Source organism: Crocodylus porosus, unplaced genomic scaffold, assembly GCF_001723895.1.
Source record: "Crocodylus porosus isolate Cpor-Errol unplaced genomic scaffold, CroPor_comp1, whole genome shotgun sequence".
Taxonomy (NCBI): domain Eukaryota; kingdom Metazoa; phylum Chordata; order Crocodylia; family Crocodylidae; genus Crocodylus; species Crocodylus porosus.
In genome coordinates, this window is record NW_017728925.1 from 1,453,758 (window position 1) to 1,480,438 (window position 26,681).

At 41.2% G+C, this 26,681-nt stretch overlaps 1 protein-coding gene across 5 annotated transcripts in view; it reads right to left on the reverse strand.

Moving 5' to 3' along the window:
• EXD3 (exonuclease 3'-5' domain containing 3) overlaps nucleotides 1-26,185 on the reverse strand; it is a 430,752-nt gene extending 404,567 nt beyond the window's left edge. For 2 of the 5 annotated variants that reach the window (XM_019540505.1, XM_019540504.1), the window contains exons 1-2: nucleotides 25,777-26,177; nucleotides 20,213-20,329 (exon numbers count right to left, since the gene is read on the reverse strand). The gene's annotated coding sequence lies outside the window, so the exon portion shown is untranslated. Of the gene's footprint in view, nucleotides 1-20,212; nucleotides 20,330-25,776 lie in introns of all 5 variants that reach the window. The other 3 variants (XM_019540506.1, XM_019540507.1, XM_019540508.1) reach the window with 3 other exon arrangements.
• Nucleotides 26,186-26,681: the final 496 nt, after the last annotated feature.

A 26,681-nucleotide genomic window follows, 5' to 3' on the forward strand; every position in this document is an offset into this window, starting at 1 on the left:
TGGTGCTGGCTCCTACCCTGGGGGTCTTTAAGTGGAGGTTAGATGAACACCTTGCTGGGGTCATTTGACCCCAGTAATCTTTCCTGCCATGGCAGGGGGTCGGACTAGATGATCTACTCAGGTCCCTTCCGACCCTAGAAACTATAAAACTATGGATGGAAGGGTACGAAACCAAATGGACAGAGTGCTGGGATCTGGACTGGTTGGGAAAAGATGCTGGGGACAAAGAGATGAGATCAAGTGGAAAAGGAACTGGGAATGGTTGGGCAGAAGAGTATACTTCATTGAGAGCCTGCACTAGAATCCAAGTCTTGCTGCCATTCACAGGCTGTTGGCAAATGTCTGTAGCAAAGTGTTCCATCCTCCTCTAAGGCTGGGCCACCTGGAGAATGGTAGCCTAGGCCACAGTCAGTCACCATTAGATTTGTAGAGTGAATCGAGTGTCTCAAACCAAGCTGATGAACCATGCTGGGTGTCGAGAGAATGCCACTCAGTGGAATTTCTATTTTTCAGCTTGCCTTTTTAAAGACCTAGGAAAATACAAACAAGCTATGTTAAAAGACTATTATAATACTTACCAAGTCAACACTCAAAAGTCATAAAATTTTGGAGTTAAGGTTATCCATGCAAATTTGATTTCTCTCTCCTTGTACATACACTGTCCAATACAATCTTTAACTACATGCACATACTCCATTTCTGTGCTGCATTATTTAATACACAGTGCTCCCTTTGGATCTCTGTTCGGCATCTGTAATATGGGAGCTCCTGATCTCAGAAAGATGTTATCACAAGTACTTGTTTACTGGGCTTCACTAATGCATTCAACAACCACCATGCTTTGATCCAATTTTCTCTGGAATGCTCCTACAAAACATCAACTTTCTAGATACCACAATCCATTCCAGAATCCAGCCCTACCAACCACTATCTACAAAAAACAATGAATCACCACATTTCATGTCCATAAAACCAGCAAGTATCCCAAGTACACCAAAAAGGCTGTAATTTATGGTCAGGTCCTCAGATACCACTTTATCTGCTCTGAGGAGAATACTCATGAAACCTACCTTGCCAACATGAAAACTGCATTTACACAGGAAGGACACTTCCACAGAGAAATAGACTGTGCATTGAAAAAGCACCCAAATGGTGTGCTGTAAACCTGTTACAATATAAAAGGAAAACTCCTGCTCACTGCACACCTCTAGCTATCACCTACAATCCCAGGCTTGAACCAATATGAAAGATCATCAACTACAGCTTATACTAAAAAAGGGTCAGACTTTGAGAGAAATATTTCCGGTATACCCCTCTTCCACCTGGATTTCAAACAATCCCCTCACCCAATTAATCATCAGAAGCAAACTCCCCTCTGATTAACAGACCAAATGGGATACACTGTACCTTAACAATAAATGTAAAACCCATCGATTCATCTCTACCGCTATAACACTCAACAGGAGGCCTGTGCGAAGCAGTAAGTATTCGATTCAGCTCTGAATCTGGCCAATTCAGAGGGACAGTGATTCAATTCAGCGATCTGAATCACTGTCCCAGTTCAATTTGGCCGATTCGGATTTGGAGATTTGGCTGCCAAATCAGGCTGAATCTCCTCCAAATTCAATAGGTGGTGGCAGCAGTGTCAGCAACGGGGGCATGGAGGCGGCAAGCAGGACCCCACCCCCACCTCTGCCCCACCTCGCCTCAGTGTCCCAGCACGTTTAAAAAAAAAAAAAAAAAGCCTTGCACCGCACTCACCAGCTGCAGCAGTGGCGATCAAGGCCTCTGGGGGCTCGTGGCAGAGCCCCACTGTGCGGCTGCTGTCACATTGTGCTGGTGCAGTGTGGCTCGGCAGGGCGCTGCGTGCTGTCCTGGAGCTGAGGCAGATCCAGCAGTCACCCAGAGCCCTGCAGCACTCAGCCCAAGTGGCCCCAGCTCCCAGACAGCATGTGGAGCCCCACAGCACCCTGTCAAGCCGTGCTGTGATGCAACAGCTGCCGCACAGGTGCCAGGTGGGGGGAGCCAATCCCCAATGCCCCCCAAATGCCCCATGCTGTGTGGGGGGCTCTGCCCAAGCCCCCAGAGGCCCCGATCACCACTGCTGCAGCTGGTGATTGTGGGGCCTTTTTTGTTTGTTTGTTTGTTTTTTAAGTGCCGGGGTGCTGGGCCCAGGCAGGGCAGCCATGGGGGGGCTGGGGAAGCAGGCAAGGGATGGTGTCAGGCAGGGACCAGTACAAAGCCCAGGTCCAGCTCCCTGTGGCAGCAAGTGGGCACTGCCTGAATCTCTGAATTAATTCGGAGGCTTCCAATTCAATTCGGACCTTTTAATGTGTCACCCAATTCTATTAGGATTTGAAGATTCATCCCCCAAATTGGGCCAAATCTCCTCCGAATCGAATTCGAGACCGAAGCTTCACACAGCCCTACTCAACAGCCCCTCACAAAGAAAACATAAGAATCTACAGCTCCTACACATCTATCCCAGAATGTAGCATATCTCATCAGTGCAATAAAAGCCCTAATGGAAACTACATAGCTGAAACCAGTCAAAAACTATACTTCAAAATGAACAGTTACAGGAACAAAATAAGGGACAGAGACACGTGAACACAGGTAGGAAAACACTTTTCACAGAATAGCCGCTACCCTTCTGAACTCACGATCCTCGTACTCAAGGAAAAGTTACAAAACATCTTCAGATACAGGTCTGGAAACAAAAAAACCCACTAACTAGAAACAGGGACTAAACAGACTTTATGGCTCGTTATAATCGACCTGATCTCTGCTAGTACCTCTGCACTGCACAGGTGATAAGGACTACGCTTCCCTCTTGAATGGTATTACTCTTCCATTAATCAGGTTATCCTTCCCATTGCATTTCTCTTATTTGCTGGCTATTATAATATACCTTGACTTCAGCAAGGCTTTTGATACAGTCTCCCACAACACCCTCACACGCAAGCTAAGGAAGTACAGGTTGGATGAATGGACTGTAAGATGGATAGAAATCTGGCTGGATCACTGGATTCAAAGGGTGGTAATCAATGACTCCATGTCTAGTTGGCAGCCTATATCAGTGTGCCCTTGTTGTGAAGAAAGCTAACAGCATACTGGACTGCATTAGTAGAAGTGTTGCCAGTAGAGCACGGGAAGTGATTCTTCCCCCTCTACTCGGCACTGGTATGACCACATCTGGAGTATTGTGTCCAGTTTTGGGCCCCTAACTACAGAAAGGATGTGGACAAATTGGAGAGAGTTCAGTGGAGGACAACAAAAACAGTTAAAGGGTTCAGGCATGTGACTTACGAGAAAAGACAAGGGAACCGGGCTTATTTAGTCTTGAGAAGAGAAAACTGAGGGAGGATTTAATAGCAGCCTTCAACTCCCTGACAGGTGGTTCCACAGAGGATGGAGTTACACTGTCCTCAGTGGTGGCAGATGACAGAACAAGGAGCAATGGATTTAAGTTGCAGCACACAAGTTTAGGTTAGATATTAGGATAAGCTCTCTCATTAGGAAGGTAGTAAAGCACTGGAACAGATTACCCAGAGAGGCTGTGAAACCTCCATCCTTAGAGGTTTTTAAGACCAGGGTAGACAGAGCCTTGGCTGGGATGATCTAGTTGAGAATGGTCCTGCTTTGAGCAGGGGGTTGTAGTAGATGACCTATAGAGGTCCATTCCAACCCTAATTTTCTACAAGGCTGTGATACTCCTGACAATGCCTCTTTTCTCCTACTTTACAGTACAGTTCCACACCTCTAAGTAAACTTTTTATTTAGATACGATTTTACATATCTTAAATCCTAATTGCATCTGTTAGTTAGCTCACACTGTAACTGCTTCTTTCTCAGATGTGAGGAAAGATAGGTACTTCATGCCTGAAAACTTGACTAAATCTCTCCCAACCATGCAGTTGGCCCGTTAAGAGATATCGCCCACAAAAATACTTGCTTTTCTCTTATTTCCTGGATCAAGAGAGCTACAACATCACTCCAACACTACCAGTTGTAAAAATAAATGAATGTTGTTTGTGAAGCACTTAGATATTGATAAATGACATAGAAAAGCCCACCACAAAAGTAATAATCTTGTCTTCAATGCAGCATTTGAATAGAGTCTAGTAAATAAGACACGGGATCACACACTGAACAATAAGGAGAAAACAAAATACTAAACAGCTGCTGATTCAGTGAGGACTGCTCGTTTTGTTCACTGAACAATACAGGAATCCTATGGAGGAAAGTAACGTGATTAGCAAAATACAGTTTGTATCAAACAGCATGCACACAAGGAGGCTGAATTAACACTGCACAGATCATTCTGAAATAATAGTTAATTCATCAAGTCAGTGAGACATTTTAGAAAGACTGAATATCATTTTACAAGATATACAACAGGGCAAGCTGAAATTATGAGCTCAATGCAAAAAAAACTACTGGGTGAGGTTCTACAGATTCTGTTATATAGGAAAGCAAATCCACAAATCTAGTAAAATGAAAAGCAATATTTTTTTTAAAACTCAGCGAAGATGCTAATCTTTGCTGAAGAGTGTATCCAAGACAAGTTTCCAATTTCAGCTAATTTTCCTATAGACATCTCTTAAAAAGCTGTGGGTTTGCTGCATTTTGTTTTAAAACACTCTCAAAAATGCAGAACAATTTTGCTCCAAACGTTCAAAAAAAGCAAAGAGCCCACAATGGAAACTGCAGCAAGAAGTGTATTTTTTCCAGAAAGTTAGAAACATATGAAAAAAACTGGAAACCATTTTGAATCTCAGCTACAGCTATCACTAGTGACTAACCAAAATAACAGACATTTCTCAGCTTATGCCAAAATGCTTAAATACTGGGCATAGAGAGATTGCTGTAGGGAAACATGACAGCCATTACAGAGCAATAACTCACACTCTGGAAGCATTTTAATTAATATCGAATATTGGCCAGCACACTGATCTAAATCTTATTTCTTGACATGCTGCATCTATTTGAGTCCCAGGTGGTCAGCTAGTGGGAAGGCAATCTATTCTCAGTCTCGGTCAAGGGATGACAACTCTAGCAATGGGTCACCCAACTTCTTCCATTTTACCGACTGTATAGAAGCCATTATTAATGCATGAGAAAGCCCCAAGATGAAGCAGACCTTGAACCCAATTGCCTTTTTAGTCCTGGAACAGCAATGCTGTCATCTGAGCCAGAGTTCTTAGTTTGTTATCATCTAATAAAGTGCACTGTTAAGTAATATTTCCTTTCTGAGGGTTCTTCCAAGTCCCTTTCCCTCCAAAGCAACCCAGTATGTGTAATTCTATCTATATAGGCTTTATGTAGCTCCCATTAGTATAGTATCTGAGTGCCTAATTGCCACTGTTGATTTACTTTACTGCTCGGGAGGAAATGCTATAAAAAAATTAAATAGGGACTGTTAAGTTCACATTTTTATTATAGTATAATTGGGCTACCCTGGTGAAGAGGGTTGCAAATCCTGCCATTAAAACTCTCCATTGTCAGGGCTGCAAAAAAATCAACTAAAAAAAATGTCTTACAGGTTGGGACTCAACTCAAAGTCTCCACCCTAGATTGAAGTATTATATGCACTGCTTTACTCTGCAGATTTGCTCCTCATGGTGGCTTACTAAGAAACTATGATGGTACCTACAGTACATTCATATTCTTGTTAATTGATTTATTTTTATTGCCATCATATAGTTACAGAAAAGTGAGACTGGAGCAGCAGGACATCCTACATAACTGAATTAATTAAACTTCAAATTTAGCCTTTTTCATTTTCCCCTCTGCATCAAGAAAAATGACTTAAACCCTAACCTTGCAAAAAATGTACTACCATACTTATATACATGGTAAATAACCCTGTCTAAGCATGTGCTTACATCTGTGCAGGATCTGGACCATCCTCTACAAGCCTTCCCTTCCCAAAGACTTTACCAAAGGACACTTTCGGCTTCTGATCTGAAAAGTTATTTTATTTTTCCCCATCTATGTTGATCAATTTATCTCACTGAAAACAATTAATTTAGTCTTGCAGCCAATGTTAGCAATGACAATGAGACTTTCACCGTTTCATCCAAACTAGAGGGATGCAAAATATGCAGAGTATCCCCACAGATGTCTAAAATAGGCTTGAGATTCACAGTAAGCCCAGTAAGCATAATCATTCAAGCACAGCTATTTCTAATCTCAGAAGTAAACAGCATCAGTTCCAAATTAGTAGATACCGTAAGATGATGGGTTGGATCTCTGCAGCTGGTGAACAAAGAGCATAACCAGATTCCACTCAAGACAAAGCCCATTCTATCCCCCAAATGAAGTGGAAAAGCATACATTTCACATCGAGTCTGACCACCGGGTGACTTACTACTAGGGATGAACGTAATTCATAGTTTCACAGCTTTTGCAGAAACAGTGTAATCTGGGATTGCCTGGGAAATTTGTTAAATCAACAACAAAATTTAATAAAAAGAAAGTGCTGGATCCTCACTGCTGGGAGGGGAAGGCGTCAGTTAGTTGGGTGCCTCGTTCCCTCTCCCCCCCCCGCCAGACCTGTCCGCCAAACAGTACCGAGGGGTGGGGCCACACAAAGGGCAACCAGCAGTCAAAATGGCAGCCACCCCCTCCTCCTCTACCCCTCCAGCCCACAGGGCGGGTATGCCAATCAGCACCAAGGGGCAGGGCTGCCGCAACATGCTGCAGAATTTGAACTTGAGACTGCAACCAACCCGCAAAAATTGACAAGTCCCCCTGCAATTTAGGTAGGTTAGTTTTAACCACTGTATAGGTGTATTTAGAGCCAGATAAGATGAGGTGAGATAGTGCTTAAGGAACCAGTACAGGCTTCAAGTTTTAGCCGCACTAATGAATGGTTAAACACCACCAGCAGAAGTAATGGTTATCAGACCCAATGGAAATAAATAGCAATTTCAAACAAGAGGATGCACTATCAACGGATGTTTTTAAACTGGATGCTTGAGTAGATTATAAGAGCCTTGGAAGAAGGAAAAGGTCTGCACCAGTTCTTAGCACATGCAGACGATATCTGCTAGTAGGAGAGGAAATGAAAAAGGAACAAAAGAATACAGAGATCACAGAGTCAAATGCCGAAGAAGTTGGGTTTGCTATCAATGTCAGAAGCTGGGCTTGCTATCATTGCCTACATGGTCACTTCCAGAAATAAATCTCAAAATTACAAGATAAGGACAGAGAGTGACAATGTGGGAAGGTCAGACAAATTTAAATATTTAGGAACAATAACTACTGAGAGCAATCATATACCTGAAGAAATCAAGGCAAGACTTTACAGTGCTGTTGAGCCTGGATGAAATAGTGGTATCACAGATAATCTCAAGAAACCTTACAACCCAGCTTTATACAACTGTTCAACTTTTATATAGATGTGAATTCTAAACGCTGACAAAGGCAAATGGAAAAAGGCTGTAAGTGTTTGAAAACAAAATGCTAAGGAAAATTTTTGGTGCAATACAAGAAAACAGACTGTGGAGCAGAAGGTATAATCAAGAACTTGTGGGCCTTTGCAAAAGACCTGATGTCTTGAGCAAGATAAAAGTACAGAGAATGAAATGGGCAGGGCATATCGCAAGAGCTGACAAGAAAAGGCACATGAAGCAGATTTTAGACGCTGAGGTGGAGGGTATCAGACCTAGAGGCAGACGGAGGCAATAACAGGAAGATAACAGAGAAACTGATTTGGAAGGGATAGGCAATTAAAGCGACAAGGTAGAAGGAGATTGCACAAGACAGGATGAGATGGAAGGCTCTAGTTAAGGCAGCTACAGGCCCTTTAGGGCTGTAAGATGAGACAGGGTGCGAGAAAGCAAGAAAGAGAAGTAACGGTGGGACTAGTGTAGGAGGAAAGCAGGAGAGGTGGCCTGGATCGTGAACATCACTCCATCTTTAGAATCCCCCCACACCAGTTCATACCCAAAGCCATCTTTCACATTCGTTCACACCTTACATCTTTATCCCATGAAATATTTCTGCATTAGGGCAACCTGGCCCTCCTATCAGAACTTAAATCAAACTCCAAAATATATTTAATAATAATTATTTAGACTCTGCAAAATAGATTTTCCCAGTTTACGGGTCAACCTAATTTATCTCCATCCTATGCAATGGAAAAGTACTTATCTATTGTTTCCTATCTCTGCTGCATCTTACAGGCTGCAAATGTACTTTATTAAAGAAAGCAACTTTTATAGTGACTAAATTAATAAAGCATGTATTTCCAAACCCAGCCTCTCCAGTTGGTATGGTAAAAACCATAATATAAAAGGGTCCCAACTCTGCAAGACAGTTTATAGGAGATACAGTTTATATAGTGGAGACATATCACATACCCCCATTATGTCTCTATCAACATACTAGGCCTTGCAAATCTGCCCTAAATAAAAACAAAATTGACAACATATTGTGTCGGAGGCCAGCTGGGCTGCATATTCTTAGCATGTATTTGGCAATGCTTAGATTGTTCTCTCCCCTTTTAACAAACAACTTGCTTACAAATGAAAAACTTGCCAATGCTCTAAAGCATTCTTTAATGTTCAGATGTCATTAGGATTGTATTCAACAAGGTCTCCTGGAGAGATCAGCAAATTAGCCAACAAATCCATGGAGATGAAGCTCTGTTACTTAGAACCTAGTGGGACTGAACACAACTTTCTTATGAACCACAACGGAGGCAAAGATTGAGTGTGTATATTTTCGGGGGGGGGGGGGCACGTGCATGCACACACAGAGCTAGAAAATATACAAACTCAGTCTTCGAGTGAGACACACATAACGCTTCAGCACTAATCCTTTACTGCCATACTAAAACAAGATTTTAGTAAAACTCTTTATTTTTACAAACTGTATTAGGTAACAACAATTCTTTCTAAACACTTCCATATGCATACAATTGTATCTTGATTTCCTAACCAAGTAGTCTACATTAAACACAATATTAATCCCCTATGGGGGGGAAAGCAGTTGGACGGGCAGGGCACTTTAAAAAACTATTGAATTACAGTAGGCAAGACATTGCATAGTACATGTCAATAGGAAAATGAAACAAACTTCATTGAGCATATATGATGGAAATGGTCAGTTAAGCACAAATCTTACACGCATAAAAACTTTGGCTACAAATATATCTAAAAAGATCTGGATGTGTTGCTGTGATCATTTTTCACTCCATAAACTCTTGTGTCAGCTTTTCAGGTTCCTTTTCATGGCCATCTGGGTTTCTGCGCTTTTTCTACTCTTACTTTATCCACCAAAGGGGTCATAAATTCAGTATTCCAGAACAAACAGGATATATAGCCAACATAACCTTTCCAGAATTAACTGTCACAGAATGCTGAAAAGAGCAGTGAGAATGGGTATTGTGAACTGCTATATCCAGACATTTCTGGAAGCTGGCAAAACCCAGCTTTAAAACAAAGTCCTCCTGAAAACTGGTTAGCTCATTTAATTTTTCAAAAGGGAAACAACTATTGTTCATCTCAAGAAGTTGAGAAAACTGGATTTTTTGGATTCTTCATAAACAAACACATCACTGAATGAAATGTTATCTTTAATAAATATAGATTAGAACACTGAGAAATACGATTACCTAACAAGTAAGATGTTTTTGATATCACAGTTGAAACATGATAGGTCTCTTCTAGATTATCTCTCCAGTCATTCTGTGATTATCTCTGATATCCCAAAACAGACAGCTCAGTTAATGAATATACCATAATGAAAATAAAAAGGCAAACAAATTAGTAATGGAGAGCTGCAGGTTTCTTATACTAATGATGCTGAACATAGTATAAAATGAGAAAATATAAATATGACAAACACAAAAGAATCAACAAGATTAACCCAGGATAGTTGGTGAAACATGGCCAGTAATCTTATAATGGACACTGGTGACAATAAAATATTATTGTTTCTCCAACCCGGGAAAAAAAAAACCCCAAAGCCCCCAAAATACATGATTTGCTGGGAAAATGTCCTGAAGATTATATCTAACACTACAGAATAAAGGACAAGGAGATCTTTGCTATTTGCAATGGTATCAAAAAATAAAATCGAAAGTATGAAAGGACTTTTTCATCAGTTGAAGTCTTAAATCTTGCTAGGAAAGAGACACTACCTATATCCCTAAACCACACTGCATAAATTAAAAAAATATATATTCCACAACTACCTGTAACACTCACAGACAGCTAATTTAAAAACATCAGAAAAGTTGTTCCAGATTCTCAGTGGCACTTGCTGGTAACACTTGCTGGAGGTCTCAGAAAAATTAAGTTTCTCCTGTAAGTCTGTTGTGAGAAAAATGATGAATTTCTTGAAACACTGTATGCAACAAAGGATAACTTTGTCAAAGAGATGCCACATTTCCAAAAACAACAATTGAAGGAGATGCTGAACACTCATTATAGGGTGATTAGATTACTATCATGATATCAGTGAAAGTTTGGCTTTGTCTTATTAACAACAAGAACTAAATCCACTCAGATAAAATAAAAAATGGCTCAAAGAAGCTATGGGAACTTTGAATAGTTTCTTCACCATGATTCGTCCTAAAAGAAAAGGCAATAAGTTAAACTGTCACCACTGCTCTGCTGCAGTTTACTGAGCATAAAGAGCCATGTGATCCAGAAATGAAAGGAAAAGCAAAACAAAAACCCAAAGCAGGCCAAAATTATCGCTTTCTAAATCTTCTGTTACAAAGCACCACAAACAAGGGAGTAAAAAGTAGCTCTGTGATATGCAGGAGGCAGTGATACTGTCAAAAAGTTCTGGGAATATCAAGCTGCCAGCATAGTACATCTGAACTGCTTGAAAAACTTACTCATATGCTCAATAAAGTTCTCTCTCATTTATCTGTGCTTTATTTAATGGTTAAAGTCTTTACATTTTATTTATCACTTAAAAGGAGGACTATCAACATATAACACTGCATCCAAAAAGAGGCAAGTCAACAACATAAGATGAAAGAAAGAAGTTCATAAGACACCGTGAGAACACAGTTAAACAGAAGAAAAATGTTTACATCATCTTTTAGGTTTGGTATAAAGAATTTTTGATGCTGGGGACTATATGGCCCAAGGGGATTGGTAATGGGAGAGAAATAAATCCTTTCACCTCTAGGTTGAAATCCAAACCAGGTTGGCAGTAGCCAAAAACCATTATCTTAACATCTGTTAGCTGTTTGGTAACCTATGTGAAATGAGTTATACTCCTTAGTGTCCACATCATAGTCGCACTAATTGGCACCATGTCGACAATCTAAACAGAGAGGTCAAAGCCTGAACATACAGCAAGCATGAATTACGAATTTAGTTCATTTCAGTTTTGAGTCCACATGTGATAAATTACCTCGTTTCATGTGTGTGTGTAACCCCACCTAGCCATACCACCACCTTCCATTCACCCTCAAAGTAAAAACATAATTCAAATAAGCAAACAAATTTTAATTGCTCCCTTAATTAGACGTTTGCCATAGCTTCTGATTTGATAAAATCATATAAACATGATCTTAAATTTATTCCTATTCAGCAAAGCACTTAAGCAAGTCTTAACTTTTTATCAATGTGACTAAATATTGTGCTTAATGATAAATAGGTTTCATGAATAGGAGCCAAAGTCTGTAAAAGGCTTAATCCTTTATTGTTTATTTCTCACTGTTCCTCACAATACAACAAATCAGTGTAACCGTACAAATTCTAGATGCCTGAAAGCCCCCTTTACCTTTGGTCCATACCTGTTCTAGTTTTCTCCACAAGTGTGAGGATTTAGAAGAAACAAAGAATTGGGTGACACGTGCTAGCCTGTATGAGTACAACATGGTGAAAGGTCATAACTACCTCAAGCCTAATTTTTCACAAAGTGAGCTTAGAGGTACAGAACAGGGTTTTAAAGCAGCAAAGTAAATTTTGCCAATGGGTGAAACATAAAGAAACTAACTAATGAAATTGTTAGAAACAAAAAAGTGGATTACTTGCATTCTCTGAGTGTGGCTGCATAAAAAGTAATGGCCTAAAATAAGAAGGGGAGATATTCCATAAAAAATGCTTCCCAATGGTTACCCATCATCTTCTTGGATAGGTTTAAGAATATTTGATACCAGGACCTAGTAATGAAAGTGACTGGCTGCATCTTCCTGGAAGCTGTCCAGGAACACATTAGATAACAGAATACCATAGGAGCACTGTGCCTTCTTTAAAGCAAAGAGTTGGACTGTGTAATTAAGTACTTATTATTAAATAATGGAGTAATTATTACACAATAGCTGCAGGAACCACTGCATTTACTCTTATGAGGAACTGTCACTTTTTATTTTGTTTCGAGAAAGATGATAATGTTGGTTAAGAATAGTGACCAACCAGGAAAGGGATAAATCCGATCACAATACCCGGCAGTTTGGGAGGCATAAACGAAGGAAGACTTGAGGGATAGTCTGGTGAGTTTGCAGAGAGTCCTTTCCCCAACAGTCCAATGCTTTATTTTGTTACTCAAAGGTATAGTCTGCACTCAGAAGAAAGGAGCTCACAGTAGAGATGGGACACCACTGTGTCTGAAAACAGAGAGAAGACTAAAAGCCAGGGTTCCACATCTGCTTTTACAGTTGTCTGTGTAACAACTATTTGTTGTGTTGGCTCATGCAGAGAAAACTTAAGTGTCCAGTAATGATGGGTGCTGCTTTTTTTTTTTTTTTTTTAATTCAAGACTACATTTGTCAGAAGATCATTAGACTGTGCAAGTTCTGCTGAGGGATGCTGCGGCAGCAACTAATGTGTGCGTACTCACTGCCAAGAACTCTGTATTCTTTTTCAAGAGCTTTCCACTCAGGGGGTTGTCTGATTTTTTAGAAGATATTCCTATCTACTGGGATTACAGCTTTTGCCAGGCCTGCCACAGCTGCATTACCTTTAGGCACCTGGACAATGGCTACTTTCTCATACTGCCACTGATGGTCCATCTCCTAAGGAGGCCCTTTTCTTCCTCCCTTTAGCATCCCTCTTTCATATGGAATTAGACTGCAGTACAGACTCTTTTAATGCCAGAGGGACGCCTTGTGGTTTGGGACATACAGTAATTCTGGTTTCTCTTCCCGTTGCAACAAATAATTATCTCAACACTTTAAGAAGGAATCAGTGCATTAACATCAGGGAAAGAACTAGGAGAGGTGACAGTCTGCCAAAAGCATATGCAAACTGAGACTGATACCGCTGTCTGTTCCTTTGGCTGCATTCACCCCAGCAAGTTGCCAGCTCAGAGAGAACTATGCCCTCCAGTCTTCCCCCAACTAGCCTGATGTAGGTCAAGTTACTGAATGCAGTGAAGACAAAGGCCTGTTCCAGATATGCATATAAAATCATTAGGTAGGCTAACATAATGAAGCCTTTTACTTGGTTGGAGCAGCTCTAGTTTTCACATCAGCACCTCCATGCATATGGTTTGTGGCCTTTGCTACATAACTGTATTTATGGGCATGCCACATACCCCCGGATAAGAAATGCACCTTGTTTTTGGGAAGGCGAAAGGAAGAAAAAAAGATTTTTCACAGTTATGGCTGCATAGAGTCGGGACAGATCCACTCACCCTTCCTTTCCAGCTCAGGCAAAAGTTAATGTTAGCCCTTTCGCAATTGAATTGCTAGCAGCTCTTGACTGCCTGGCTAAAAGCTGAAACTGTAGCTGCTGCTTAAGACTGGACTCCGTGGGCAGATCTAGGATTTGGAAAAGAGCTAAAAGCAGTCTGCAGGGCTGGGAAATATAAAAAGAAAAACCAGGAACAGCTAACAGCAACGTGGCCAAAGAAAGGATAGCATCAACATCATTAAAAGGGAGAGAGAGCTAACACCGTTGGAGTGAAGAACAATTATCAGGAATCAGGTAGATCATAATGAGACAAAGTCAGTTGACTCCCTTGATGCTGCCTGAATACAAATCTGTGCAAAAAATAAAGAAATTGACTCCCCATTTAAGATGGTCACCTCAGTTTTGGAAGCTAATTTTTTGGAAAATGTTGTGTGGTGCATGAGTAAACATGGTATTTACACAAGAAATTAAAACAGTAGCAATTGCTAATTGATGAGCTACTCTGAAAACAGATTCTTCTCCTGTGGGAAAGCAGGAGAGCTCCAAAAGGGAATGCTTCCTTTTCTGTAAGGGATGAAATCAGGCAGGCAGGAAGGAAATCTGAATTATGTAAGCCTCTGCCAAAGTTCCTTTTAAAAAAGGGGATAGAAAGGGGGAAGGAAATTAGGTTTAGGTAAAAATGTATGTTTAATATCTTTCCACACGATGGGGAAAAGCTAGGAAATTCTAGGCTAAGGGTCACACCATGTCCTTACATTACATCCTTGGCCTTCCTTCACAAAGATGAAGGGAACAGGGTCTTTTTCTGCATCACAGTTTTCATGTTACATAAATATTGCACTTGTTATGTGATATTCTCTTTCATGGGTGTCATTCTGGGCCCTGGTGTAACAGGACCATTAAAAATGTGGGTTTTTTCTTTAAAGAAAAAAAGGGATGATTTATAAGTTATAACTAAGCAGAGACAAAGGCTCCGTTGACATAACATGTGGATTAAATCTGAAAAGAGAAAGAAAGCTGTTCTGCTAAACTGACAGTTCTGCATAGAAGGCTAGATCTAAATTGGTGCAATAAATCAATGGGAAACAGTTCTGTTTGGCCGAAAAAAGCATTTAGTTGGACAGGGAACAAGGGCACTTTAAAATTGCTCTGGACACTGTAATCAGAATGATTTCTTCATTTTAGGTTTTTGTTTTTTGGAGGTTTTTTTTAGTATATCCCAAAAGTTTTCATTTGCTTTGCTTAGAGCTGTTTACTCTTTGGTATTTAATCTACTCCAAGTTAGCCTGCCAAAACCATCGGGCTCTTATCTAAACAGCTCCTCCCTATGCAACATAGAAGTTAGATCAAGCTCTGAAAGAGTTTCACTGATTTAAAGAAAGCAACCTAGCCCACACTGCCATCTTTCTTCACTGGGCATCAGGCATGACCTTCATCTAAGTTTCCTCCTGTCCCCACAACAAGTTATTCCTCTCCTCCTTTTTAGCAGCTCTTACTCTAACTTATTCTAAATCTCTATTTGCACTTATCCTTTCACACATACATTATTTCAGCAGAAAAATTTCTGCTGTTGCCACTGCCTGCCCACGTCAGACAGCCACTTAACCATCAAAAACCACATGAGAATCAAACTCCTCAATCACTGCTTCTAACAGTAACAGTACAGAGATACCCAGGAAGCCTGCCGGAAAACACCCGCTTTGGACTCTGGATGCTGAAAGGTAGCCCCATGGATGATGTACACTGAAAGGCTAGGAGAACTTGGCAGGACTTTCCAAGCATAATAAAATGTAGCCGGGACCAAGGACTGTAGCAGTCTCTTTTAATAAAAATCAGACGATACCTGGAACCAATTACAGCCTGAAAGCAAAGATGATGCTGGCGTCCTTTAATGACATTTAACACCCATGTGTCATGGTTAAGTCGTTCCCTAACACATGCAAACATGTCATTATGCAATTCAGATGAGCCTTCAAAGGACAATGCAAACCAAAATATAAACTGTGCCATAAAACTAAACTAGCCTTTTCAGCTAGGCTGTGAAACAGAACTGTAAGAAAAGATTTGTGGAAGACAGTACTGCAGAGCAAAGTATTTCATACAAGCATCTGTGGCTTCTCTTCACCACTTTACCCAGAATTCCACGCCGCTGAGAATTTTTTTTTCACAACGAGCAACTTGTGCATGTAATAAAAGGGCTAAGGGAGTGTGACATTATATTGTATGAAATGAAGTTGGGAATTTCGGACCCTAAATCTTTTGTCCTTCAAGTTTTATTATTTTCAATTAGAAGCATAAGACTAAAGTCCTTCTGAAAAGAGCTAAAAACACCCTTTCACTGTGAGGGAGTATGTTATAAAACTGTTGCTCAAAATCCTACTGTTGAAATTTGCACTTTTTTCATTTCTTAGACTGAATTTGCCATTCAGGCACACAAAATTATTTATTTTTTATAAGCTGAACATACTTGATATCTGCAATAGCACTACTCAGCATTTGCACATTGGTATCACTTTTCATCCTAGGATATTCCGAGGCACTTCCAACCAACAGAATAATATACATTATTCATCAGCTCCATCACACATTATTCAAGCAGCTCGCCTCTGGAGTGAAGCTCAGTAGCTGTTTATGAGTTCAGAAGTTCAGGCGTCTGAAACAACTGTGAGGAATTATGAGCTTTTCAAACCTTATCCATGGTCTTCCATTGCCCCAGATAAGAAAATCTGACTTGGCAGGGTTGGCTGAATCCCGACAGCATAAGGACATAGTTTCACCATTGCTCAGTTCATGCCGATCAACAGCCTGGAAGTCTGTGCAAAGGGCTGAAGACCCCTGATTCTCTCAGCTCAGGAGCAGTTTACATGGCACCATGCCTTAACTCAGTTCCTGCTATCTTCCAATTCTCACTATCCATTCCCTGGTCAAAAGAGATCAGCTGAAGCAGAAAGTTTTTTGCCTTTCCCTCCTCGAGCAACCACTCTCTATACCTCCTAACTACTGGGACTACAGGTAACAGTAATAGAGGGAGAAAGATAACTTCAGGATGCTCCCATTTTTACAAAACAGATGATGGGGGAATTGAGAAAAAGATGATGATGCAGAGGATGGACAAGTACTTCATTTTTTTTAAACAACTTTCTGCTTCCCAGAAATGACATTAAAGGCCTGTGACATTTTAAGTGTTCACATCAACACAAAAGAACTCTTCAGAGCATAAAGCGAAAAAAATGGTCTTGTAGCTAAAACATAGAGCCAGGACATGTGTTCGACAGACACATTTCAGATATGACGTTATAGTCCTGGCCCACCTTTGTAACGTCTGTGAGTCATACAGATGAAATGACGACATAGAATTAGTAGCACTGAAGCAATGCTGCAGCTGTTATGGTCTAGGAAATGAGTGCCAAGGATTTTTGTGGGTGATATCTAGGGGCCTTCCCAACTCAAGGAGGTTGCTGGCCGCTTTTGTAGGTTTATTGTGGCACTGCCCCCTCCCCCCCACCCCATGCCTCAGATTGGCTGAAGGGCCTCACACTCCATCACTGATTGGTGAAAAGGGATGTCAATGATGCAGCTACACCCCTTTCCACTAATTGGCTGAGAGGGCTGCCATGCAGCCATGCCCCTTGCTGCTGATTGGTGGAGAGGGGTGGGAGTGGCATGACAGGCAGCCCTCCTTTCCCCCCCACCACCCAGGCCAGCTACACTGGGGAGCCAGAATTTTATTTTTATTAAGTTTTTTTTTCCTGTGGATTTTGCAGAGATCATCTTATTTCACAATTTCCACAAAATCACGATTTCAGTAGGTACCTAATGATATCTTTTATTAGACCAATCGCACAGCTGGGGTAGTCTTAGATAAGCCTTCAAATGCAGCGTAATCTTCTTTAGAATAACAACTAGAATTATTAATTAACAAATGTTGCCAAAGCTGATTTGGCCTGGCTTTGTTTAAATTTATGTCTGTATATCTAGATAAGTTCAAGAGTATGTTCGCAGATCACCCATAGCTCCTAAGTATGAATAATGCATGTTGTGGGTACAGAAACCAACAATAGCCAGGAAATCTAAAACTACGTTAGATAACATTTTTAAAAAATACGTAATCAAAATAATAATAAAAAAATCATGCCCGCAATGGTAAAAGTTAAACTTTAATTTTAACCTCAAATTTTCCTGGCGTTTGCCACGTTGCCCAACACTTACCAATTTCCATAGAACTTCTCCATTTTAAAGCACTTTCCACACATCATGAAAATTAATCAATCCCCTTGTAAAATAGGAATAACCCTCCTCCAAATCTTAGATGAGAAACTGAAAAGGAAATATTAAGTAATTTGTCCAGAGTTACAAAACAAGTATCAGTGCTAGGAGTAGAAGGGTGAATGTGGTTTTTTGCATGTTTAAGTGTATATGTACAAAAAGGCAGCAACACAAATGGGACTACAACCACTCTCAAATGAGCACAAATTTAGGGTCACGCTATCCCCTCATATAAAGACACTGATAGAAGCATAGTGTTTAAATGATTAAAACTATGGTTCAGAAAGCATTACATAACAGACTGTTATTACCGTCTTCAGAACGTAGGAATTAAGCTGTCCTAGTCCTCTGGAATTTTGTCCTGCTAGTAGCATGAGCTACAAAAAGAGTGATGGCACTATATATCATAAATCTCAGACCTTAACTATTCTACTATGAAGGATAGCAAATTAAGAATGATTTTCACTTCAGTCTCTCTCTGTTTGATAGATATGTGACCTTGCTAATTTGCATCCAATATCCTTTATTAGGAAAGATTGCCCCCTAGTGAAATTTAAAAATAAGTTTTAAAACAATTACAGTAAGGATTACACTGATGAAAACAAAAATTAGATTTTCAAGGTACTTTGAATTATTAGGTTAACCTTTATTTCCAGATGAGCAACAGGTGAAATAATAAATCAAACAACACTAATTTGTGAATTATGCCATGCAAAGATCTTTGGGTTTCTTTATATTCTAGAATACCTAGAATCGTGCAAAAATAGTGTTCAGTACCCTAGAGGGCTAGGTTGGTGGTATCTTTCCAAAGCAGATTAACTGAATTCCTCAACATTTATTTTAGCCATCAGGAATTGGAGAATGACCAAAGAGGGACTTTATAGCAGTAGTGAGAACATCTAATGGTGCCTATGTCCACTGGGAATTAAAAAGTTAAACTGAGGTTGAAAGAAGAGTAAAGTATAATGTTGCTCATAGCAGGTTAGTCGCTCAATATTATTGGCAAGGGGCTAAAAAAAAGTATGAGTACACTACCTTAAGGTAAGGACATATAAAAAAACTTCACCAGTGGAAGAAAGGGAGCAGAGCTTTCCCCATGCAACCACTGCTCCATAGTGACATGATTCTTACCGCATGGCTTGCAGAAACTAACCCATTCTATCACTGAGGACTAAGCTACCAGTGTTTAGCTTTCTTTTGCTGTGGGGTAAGAGCATGCACATAGAAAAGCTGGCACACAGTAAATCTGTTTATCAAGCAGTAAATTTTATGCCCATACATACCTAACTGAAATACTATATGCTCAATACATGCAAGTAAGATCCCAAAGGCCTGTCTAACCAAGCTGTTTGAGTTTGAATGCACAAAATATGAAATTAACACTCTGGACCATAAAATGAAATGAATGCCATGACCAGGTACACAGAGAAGTCCCAACCTTGCAGTAACACTGGGAATCATGTATAACAGGGATATTTAAAGGATACTTAAATCATCCAGTCCTGCAAACTGGATGAGGGGCACAGGGCCAGTCTGTGGGCCAGATGCAGACATTGCATGCAGTGTGTGTCCTGGACTGGCCATGTGTACTGCTGGCAGCACATGCAGACTCCAGCTCTGTATGCCTTATGCAGCACATGCTGGCCAGACCTGTTCACAGCATGTGGTGGCATAGGGCTGGTCCAGAACACACACTAAATGAAGCATGCAGAGCTTGTCTGGGGCACACGCTGCATGTGATGCCCATGCTGGACAGGCCCTGTGCTCTAGCTTTGGGATGCAGGGCCAATTATGACTTGTGCCCCAGTTTATGCCCAGATTGGCCCTGGGCTATGTGCAGCCAATGCTAGATATGCTCTGCACGTTGCAAGCAGCATATGGAACTAGAGCCAGGATAAGCTTGCATGCAGTGTGCCTTTCAGAGCCCCACAGGCTGGATGATCAAGGCTGCAGACTGGATCTTAAAAACCCTTGGTGTACGTAGTTCACAGACAAAAAGGTAAAGAGACCCCTCTGAAACCTATTCCTAAATACGTTTGCTACGCCATAAATCACTGATCATTTTGAAAGGACATCACCAGTGCCACATAAAAAGCAATGGTGATAAGACAGTTCTTGTTACAACTCAAACAAGTGTGACTTTGCTAAGGGGTAGGTTTGCTTTAAGACACCTGCATGAAGAGAGTGTCCCCTGAAAACATACTACAGCTGCTTGTGGGTTTGGTAGATCCTTTAGGAATGAATTCCAGTGAAAAAAGTCATCATAAACTGGCCAGAGTTTAAGCTGATTTTAATAGTCTCAGTGTCAAACCGTGACAATGAGATAGTCTACATACCTGCTCACAGATCCCAGCTTATAAAGGTTTGGGTCCAAGGACACAGCAAAGGTACCTGTAAGGGGGACAGTGCTGCTTGCTCAGTAAGGACAAGATAATTCCACCTCTGTCATATACCTGAAAAGAATCAAACACATTTGTTCATGTTTATATATTTCTCTATTACAGGGGTGTAGGTTGTAGCCATTTTGGTCTAAGGACATAGGCAGACAAGGTTTTTTGGGTAAATCTGATATCTTTTATTAGACCAACTTAATAGTTGGAAAAAAGTTTCTCAGCAGGTCTTCGGGTTTAAAAACCCTTCGTCAGACTGAGGAAGTATCTGCAGTTGGTGTGTGCTATTCATTCCATCCAGGAAGAGCATATACCAACTGCAGATGCTTCCTCAGCCTGACGAAGGGTTTTTAAACCCAAAAGCTTGCTAAGAACATTTTTTCCAACTATTTAATTGGTGTAAGAAAAGATAATCAGATTTACCCAAAGAACCTTGTCTGCCTATACTTTTCTGCACGGTTATCCCCTAATTCAGAATCAGGACAGCATGTAAATGTATACTCAAGTCCTAGTGACGTCAACAGACTTCACATGCTTAAATGTTGAACATGTCTACATGCTTATCTGAACAAAGATGGACTTAAGAACATGTTCAAGTGCTTTCCTGAACTTGCTAAAATCTCTTTTCTTGCTAAATGCAATCTCGTCATTAAGGTAATGGGATGACTGCATCATTTACATAACAAGGGAGTGATTAAGGATCCCTAATGCAGTGTTTACTGAGCCACATTCTAACAACTCAAATGGATCACATTTTAAAAGGCAGATCATCTTGACAAAATCTTCCTTCTCATTCACTGTCATATGAATGTCCCTATGGAATCAAGGCAATTTCTTATGAGAAAAATAACTTTAAATTGTGTGATTTTTAACAATTTTTTCATTGATCTACTATTGGATCTATTATAGATCCACTACTGGTCCCACTAAAGACCTGCCTTGCAAAGAGTCTGAAACACTAGCTCTTTTTACTTCAGAGTGGAAAAGTGCAATTTTTTCCTGTAGCTCAAATGTTAAACCAGTTCTTCTTCAGTTTCTAACAATGTTAGATTTCACATGCCTTTGTGATATTAAGAAATATTTTCCCAAAATTTATAAGCAACCAGATCTCTGACGCAACTCAAGTGGATCAGTTTTATTCAGCATCCATTAAATGTTTTTTTTCCAAGCAATGTGAAATTCCTACTGTGCTTTAGCCCACGTTTTCAAACATTTATCAATTCTGTAATTTTCCAGCCAGTTCCTTTTCTGACGTAACAACTCACCCCTTGAGGAAGCTTAGGGTGAGACAAAGTTTGACATTTAAAGTTCACTGGATAGACAGTGTTCTGGATGTTTTTAAAGTGGGAATTTTTCTTTCATGAACATATAACCCAAACATAACTGAAGCAATTTGCCCAAAACTTAAAAATAAAAAATGGGGGGGAAAAAATCCTTCTTTAAAACCATATTTCAGCCATGGAAACTTGAGTCGAGAATCAAAATTTGCAGAGAGGTACAAGTAAAAGCAAACAATGGATGATAATTAAAACATTTTGCAACTGTACTGTACTGTAACAGTCACTACCAGAGGACCCACAGCCTTCCCAATATTGCCTCATGTAATTTTTAAAGACACTTATTTACCAGCTGCTTTTTCATTTGATAAAATGATAAAGGAGTAAGACATGCATGACAAAAGTTTGTGGTTGAGGAGTTCAATGGGGCATGCACAGAGCCTAGTTACTATACATCACAGCTCTGTTACATATCTGCATGGTTTATCTAATACACCATGAAAATGCTTTGTATTATTGTTACATGACTGTCAACAATGTCCAAAAATAAACTTCATTGTAAGGCTGTGGCAAATAGCGTGACAAGGAGAGTGCAGCATATGTTTTCAAAAAAAGAGTGCTCTACAATGGCAATACCTCGTATTTACATTACAGTTTAGTCAACATTCTTGTAACACCCTTGGCACAGATGCAAAATGAAGAGGGAAGGTTTATTAATAGGCAAGGAACAAAGGCATAAATGGAGAAGCATCACATGATCACTTTCCTATTCTGGCTACATATCATCTAACAAAGGTCCCAAACTGTGTTAAGTCTAGCAACATGTACTGAGTGCAGTTAGCTAGGCCTGTGTGAAGCAGCTAGTATTCACTTCAGATTCAGTCAATTTGGGGGACAGTGATTCGATTTGGTGATTCGAATCACTGTCCCAAATCTATTCGGCTGAATCTGATTTGGAGATTCACCTGCTGCCAAATCAGCCGAATCTCTGACTCACACAGGCCCATCCCCTGCCTGCCCCAGCTCCCGGCACTTGGGGAAAAAAAGCCCCAACTCACCAGCTGCTGCCTGGCAGGGGGCCGATCCCTGCTGACCCCACTGCCCCACGCTGCGTGGGGGGCTCTGCATGAGCCCCCAGAAGCCCAGAGGCTGCTGCAGCAGCTGGTGAGTCTGGGGGCAGAGGGTGGGGGGTTGGGGATTTTCTTAAAGGGCTGGAGCTAGGGCAGGCAGGACAGCTATGGGGGGGCTGGGCCAGTGGGTGGGGGTCGGGGGGCTTGTGACAAGCCCCTCACACAGCATGGGGTAGTGGGGGTCAGTGGGGATTGCCCCCCCTGCCCAGCAACATCTGGTGAGTTGGGACTTTTTTTCCCCAAGAGCTAGGGCCAGGTGGGGCAGCCATGGGGGGGCTGGGAGAGCAGGCAGGGGATGGGGCCTGGCAGGGGTTCCTCCACAGTCCCCTCCCCCTACTTACCAGCTCACAGTCCAGGTCCAGTTCCCTGCTGCAGCGGGCAGGGACTGCCTGAATCATCTAAGCTCTCTGAATCCTTTCTGAATCGATTCAGACCTTTTAATTGGTCCCCGATTCAATTCAGATTCAGAGATTGGCCGCCAAATCTCCTCTGAATTGAATCAGCACCCAAAGCTTTGCACAGCCCTACAGTTAATCTGTTTCTGATCTCACTTATGTTGGTGTAAAACTGAAGTTACTCTGCCAACGTCTATGGAGCTACACTGGTACATATGAGTAGAGAATCAAACCCAGTGCACCTCAGATGGTAATTCATGCTCACATACTTTCAAGCAAATGTGGTGCCTCTACACGTAAGGTGTTTTGTAGAACCATGTTCTTACTCTTTAGCTGTTCATTAAGAATGCACCGGCATTCAATTAAAAGGTTTTCTTGCTTTGCTTAAATTTACCTCTGTGCTCTCTTCCTTGACAATTCCCTCCTCTTGTTATGTACAAGAGATTACATAAGGGAGGGACAACAGTTCCCATCATTTAGAGCTGCCCTCTAGTCATTGCAACAACACCTGTAGCAGGATAGTATATGGCAAAGCTGGTGGAAGATGATGACAGTAACCACAACCACCTTGGGAGAGGTAAAGGCTAAGGGAATAAACCCTAAAAGAAAATCCAGACTGGAGCCCCTAAGACAGCCGATTAATTCAATCTTCTTTCTGGCAACTCCTACTACTTTCCTGGCCCCACATCATATTGGTTCTACCTTTCCAACAGATAAGTCAGAAAAGTTGACAGGGTGATTCTGATGCTTGGGCAATTCTTGATCACCTAGCAAACACCCAGGCCTTTCTGTCCTGGAGAGGTTACTTCAGTTTGCCAACATATTGAAACAAACAAGAGTCAACAATTACCAGTTATAAGCCATGGATTGATTGGCATAGATCCAGGTGCCAGAGAATATCACTGATGGTGGGAGAAGTCATTGAACCTCATTGGAAAACTACTGCCCACCTTAAGCTGGGCAGTTCCCAACCAACAAGGTGTTTTCCTGCCAGTCTGCTGCTTCAGTGGCTGCTTAGAGCTTAGAGATTCAACTTCAAAGCAGACTGCTACTGTGCACCACCAGCTACTATAAAAATGCAAGGAAAAACTTTCAGTCCTATAGATTGGAAGTTGCAATGTACATACAACGACCCCAGGTATATCCAAACGAGATGGCCTCCAAACCATTCGCTATGCACATAAAACTGCAGTCATTGATGCATCACTTCTAAGACTGAATGCCAATATTGTTGCTCTACAAGAGACCAGACTACCAGGGACTGGTTGCCTAAAAGAGAAGTAGTACATCTTTTTCTGGTGTGGTAAACAGCCCAAAGAAATTGGGTAACATGGTGTTGGCTTTGCACTCAAAAATAACTGTTGTTTGCAATAAACCCCTGAAACAAGGGCTCCAAAAGATTAATAGTGCTTTGACTCACTACTGCCTCTGGTCCTGCCAATCTCTTGTGTGCATATGCCCCTACTCTCACTGCTTCATCTGAATCAAAGGACCTCTTCCACGATGAGCTTAGGGCTTTAGTCAGTCACATAATGAAAAAATCCTCCTGCTTGGAGACTTCAGCTCAAGGGTTGGTGCTGAGTATGCTGCCTGGCCGCACAGTTTAGGCACCAATGGGATCAGCAAAATGAATGAAAACGGACAAATGTTTTGCTTGAGCTTTGTTCATGCAATGAGCTATGTATAACAAATTATTTCTTCAATGTGAAAGCTCAACATAAAGTACCTTGGTGCCACCCACGATCTGGACACTGGCATGAACTCAGCTTGATTATCACACGCTCACAAAACTTCTGTGATGTAGTCCTCATATCATCCTATCAGAGTGCTGACTGATAGTGATCATTCATGGAAACTGTACAGGAATAAGAAACTCTCCTTACTACAAATCAATGCTATGTGACTGAAAGCTGAAGACACATCATCTCGATTCATCAAAACTCTCCAGGGCTCTTTCATCTCTTAAGCTGTGTAATAGTGCTGAGGAGCAATGGGTTCAGCTCAAAGGAGCCATCTATCAAACTGCCTTGGACTCTTGCGGTACCTTGCATCGCAGCTCAAATGATTAGTTTGATGAGAACTAATCTAAAATGATCCCACTCGTAGAAAAGAAATGGTCAGGTCTCCTTAAATACAAGTGTGACCTTAGCTACTCCAACTTGCAGGCACTTCAAGAGATCCAGCAAAAGGTCAAATGTACAGTGAGACAGTGTGCAAACAATTACTGGCTACAATTGCGCAAAAGTATCCAAAAAGCTGCTGACCAAGGCAACATGCAAGCAATGTATGGGAGCATTAGGAATGCTCTCAGGCCTGTTCTGAAGAAGACTGCCCCTTTAAAATCCTCCACAGGTGAAGTCATCAACGACCGCAATAAGCAGATGGATCGATGGGTTGAACATGACTCAGAACTCTACTCAGGAAAATGTGGTCCGTGACTGCTCTCAATGCACTTGACAGCACTTGATCATGAACCTACCGTAAACTAAACAGAAAAAGCCATTGATCAGCTTGCTTGGGGTAAAGCCCCAGGTATAGATTACATACCAGCTGAAGTTACTAAGTGCAGAAAATCCAGCTTCCTCCTAATATGTATGTACTGGAGAGAAGGGGAAGTTCCTCAGGATATGAAGGATGCAAGCATAGTCACTCTGTACAAAAACAAGAGTGATATAAGTGACTGCATAAATATCATGATATATCCTTACTTTGCGTCATTGGGAAGCTGCTTGCCAAAGCTGTCCTGCTACAACTGCAGACCCTTGCAGACAGTCTACCCTGAGTCTCACTCAATGTGGTTTCAGATCCAGTAGATCCACAACAAGAGATTATATTCTCCCTGAGACAACTACAAGAAAAGTGCAGTGAACAAAGAAAATCTCTGTACATAGTATTTGTCAATCTCACCAAAGCCTTTGATCTTGTCAGCAGAGACGGTTTGTTTCAAATCCTGAAGATTAGCTGCCCTCCTAAGTATCAAGTCCTTCCACGTCAGTATGTGTGAAACAGTGCAGTTTGATGGGTCTCATTCAGAAGGATTTGAAATCAAGAATGGTGTCAATCAGGGCTATATCCTAACTCTGTCACTTTTGGGGATTTTCTTCACTGTCCTACTCAAATACAAATTTAGTAGCTCTTCAGAAGTACACCTTCAGACCAGATTCAATAGGAACCTCTTTAACCTTGCTCATTTGAAAGCAAAACTGAAAACCCAAGAAGTTCTTGTCCATGAAATGCTCTTTGCCAATGATGCAGCAGTGTCATTCAGAAGCAGGACTTCAAAATGGTGGACGGGTCATATTCCACCTCCGGGGAGTGAGTAGTAGAGTCCCCCAGGGCTTGGTCCTTGGGCCCGCACTGTTCAATTTCTTTATCAGTGATTTGGAGGATGGCGTGAAAAGCACCCTGTTTAAATTTGCTAATGACACCAAAATTTGGGGTGAGGTGAGCATGCTAGCAGGGAGGGAAAGACTGCAGCAAGACTTGGATAGGTTACAGGGGTAGGCTAGCAAAAACAGGATGCGTTTCAATACCGACAAGTGCAGGGTGCTGCACTTGGGCAGCAGTAACCAGCAGCACACTTATAAGATGGGAAACTCCCTTCTTGAGAGCA